This window comes from Arachis ipaensis, chromosome B09, assembly GCF_000816755.2.
Source record: "Arachis ipaensis cultivar K30076 chromosome B09, Araip1.1, whole genome shotgun sequence".
NCBI lineage: Eukaryota > Viridiplantae > Streptophyta > Magnoliopsida > Fabales > Fabaceae > Arachis > Arachis ipaensis.
The window spans coordinates 135,996,078-135,999,441 of NC_029793.2; the positions used below are offsets into that span (position 1 = coordinate 135,996,078).

Consider the following 3,364-nt stretch of genomic DNA (forward strand, 5'->3'; position numbering starts at 1 on the left):
AATTAAGTATTATTTTTTATATTATTTTTCATAATATTAAAAGCTATAATTTTTTTAACATTTTATCCCTTAAAACTATTAGAAACAATAAAGTGATTAGAAATTTGAATAGTTTTGTTTGGACTAATGTTTGGAGAATCTGAGTTGAGAAGATGTTAGAGAGCCTCTTTCCTTTCAATGTTGATAACGAAGTCCAAAAGATAACTTGTAACGAATAAATAAATAATTAAATTGGTCTCTAAAAGATCGCACAATCTCCATTTTAGTTTTCGAATAATTTTTTAATCAAATTCATCCTTAAAAAAATTTAAATTGATCATGTTAGTCTTTTCGTTAATTTTTTTGCTGACGCTATTAATAGAAATTGACGTGGCTCGTTAAAGTCCATGTCACCATATGAAAACGACGCCACTTTATATTAATAATAGTTGAGTCATTGAAACGACACCGTATAGAGTAGCAAGGAATGCAAAATATTACTCACTCCCTCACACTTTAACCACACACACTTCCCTTCATTCTCGGTGAGAAAAAAAAAACCGTGTTCTTCATTCCTCTTGGAACCCATCAACAACGCTTACTGGGAGATGAACGAGCTTGGACTTTGACGCGCAATTAAACGAAGGGTTTCGTGTGCGTCATCTTCGGCGAGAGTCCATTCGCCTTTCGCACACGGGACAATGAAAAAGCCAACATTTTTGGCACAAGTTGAAGGTAAATTTTTTTTGTATAACCTATGTCCTATCTCTGATTGTAAAATAGCTTATGAGATTCTGCTGATTCTTTTTAGTTGAACCCCATGTTGTCCGATTTTGCCCTAGGTTTGTTTGTGCCCTAGTCATTCAGTTTGCAAAGGTCTATGTATGCTCTATTTTTTTTTTAATTTTGACAGTGATATGTTTGTTGTGTTGAATGAAGTGTTTCGAATGTGTTTATTGTAGGTGGTTTATTGTTTATGCTTGTTATTTCTGGAATTAGGTTACGGTATATGAACTGTGATCGTTTGAATTATGACTATATTAGACCAAGTTTTTAAGACAGAGTTGTTTGTTATTTTGAGTTTATTTTGAGTTTTATCTCTGTTTTTTTTTTTTTAGATGGAAGGACCTCTAATGACATTTGTGTTTCACCACGGCAAAAAATTTAAAACTGACGCTAAGGGAAGAATGATTTATGAACCTGAATCACACAGAGGTGTTAATAGGTGTTGAAGCAGATAAACATATTTTATGTGAAAGGATATTATAAAGAGTTGGGGTATGTTAAGGCAGACAATTGTGTTTGGAAGGTTCCTTGGTTATCTCACTCCCTCCACCACCTGTAGCTGAGCAAAACGCTCCAAATGAGCTTATGATAAACAGACAGATGGCTTTCTATCAACATAACACACACAAAACTCACAACAGATTATAGACTTCTAAATTGTAAAAAGTAAATGTTGTTATTTATTTTTTGTACCTAAAATTATTGCTGAATGTTGGATGAAGTTGCTGCTGAAATTATGCAAGAAAATGATACAAAGCCACCAAAACTGAAAGTTGTTAAGGGAAGTGATACGAGTTCTGTGGAACAAACTGAGAACTATCATATGCCAGTTGGTCCAATTACAAGAGCAACAACTAAGAGAATAAAAGAAAGTTTTGCAAACATGACTAAATCATTTGTTTAGGAGATGCATCAAAAATTGGACAAGACAATGGTTAACGATTATGGAAAGCCAAACGTCTTACTATTTACAAGTTACATTGAAGACTCTCGTTAGTCAAGTTGAATCAAATAGGCATCACTTTCTTAGTATTTATTTTATGATTTATTTTATGTTTGTTTTATTTTATTTGTTTTAGGCCCATTTATGATTTGACTCATTTTTATTTTAGTGAAGTTATGAGTTACAGTTTTAAACTTAACATGTATAAAAAATCTCTCTAAAATCTGGTAGCCACTTTTTTTTTTGGATGAATAAATTTTTTTTTTGAGTTTCTTTGAGAAATTTGGGTGTGAATAGGTGAGGTATAGTAATTCCCTTAACTATTGTATCAGGAAATCAAATTGAGATAGAAGAGTCCATTTTTTTTTTAATTTTTCAGTTTATTTTGGGTTCTGTTCCGTATTATTTGGTATCAAATTTCAGATATTAGATTAACTTTATTAATCTATAATTGTTCTTCTTTATCCTAATTAAAAAATAAACTCTTATTCATTAAATTTCTGCCGTTGTTATTTGCATCTTTGTGATCTTGAATATTAAAAAAAACTCGCGTCATTTTCTGCGTCGTCCATTGTTCATCTTCGTCTCTTTTTATTCCTTTTTGTCATTGTCTCTTTTTATTGTTTATTATTTCTTTATTGTTTGTGATTTTCGTATTGTTTCTCTCATAACATTAGGTTTTCTTATTATGTTCCTCATAGCATTAGGTTTATTTTGAAAAAAATAAAAATAAAAAAACAATAATTCAGTAACAAAAAAAAACAACAAGACAAAAAAAAAAGCATTCATTGCACAAAAAAAAGGATTTATGTTATCATAAAAAAATTTAAAAAATTACAAAAAAAACCTTAAAAAAATCTTTAGATAATTTATTATTTTTATTTTTACCTTTTTGTATTTGGTGTCTTTTGTCTTTTATTTCAGTCATTTTTTTCTCTTATCATTGCGTCGGATTTCTCTACTTTTTTATTTTATTTGATTTCTAAAGTGCAACAGTAAAACAGATTTAAGAGTGGTAAAAGACAAGAATGGTGAGTTCAATAGCAGGTAAAAGCTAATTTTGAGAGTACACACGAGTGTCTATCCTTGAGTGAAACACCTGAAAGAGTGATTGTGAGGTCCTTTATATAACATTTTTGTTACATGTTCATTATTATGGCGGCTCATTCAAAAGATATTTTACTTGACATGGAGATGACAATTAACACTTAACTAATTGCTTGAATAAATTGGAAGCATGGAGGCAGGAGGTGACACATACATTGTCCAGGATTACTAAACAAGGAACTTTTTGGAATCGGCATCAAAATTATCTACCTTCTGATGATGACTCTGATGGGGCTTCAATACCTCAACACATAAATTAAGATAGCAATATCAATGCCAACAAGATGCAAATACCACCATTAAAAGGACGAAATGATCCTGAAGTTTATTTTGAGTGGGAACGTAAGGTGGAAAGAATTTTTGCTTATCATAATTACTCTGAGGCAAAGAAGGTTCGTTTGGCAGCAGTTGCATTCTTTGACTATAACTTGCTTTAGTGGGATGAACTAGTGAAGACAAGACGGCAGAATGACGATCACCTTATAGAGACTTGAGATCTTATGAAGCGCCTCATAAATAAAAGATTTGTGCCTTCGTATTACTATATCG

At 31.2% G+C, this 3,364-nt stretch overlaps 1 long non-coding RNA gene across 1 annotated transcript; it reads left to right on the forward strand.

Annotated features, from left to right (window-relative positions):
- LOC110267260 lies at positions 483–1,799 on the forward strand. Its single transcript, XR_002354656.1, has 2 exons — positions 483–714; positions 1,098–1,799. It is a non-coding gene; the product is annotated as an uncharacterized LOC110267260 (long non-coding RNA).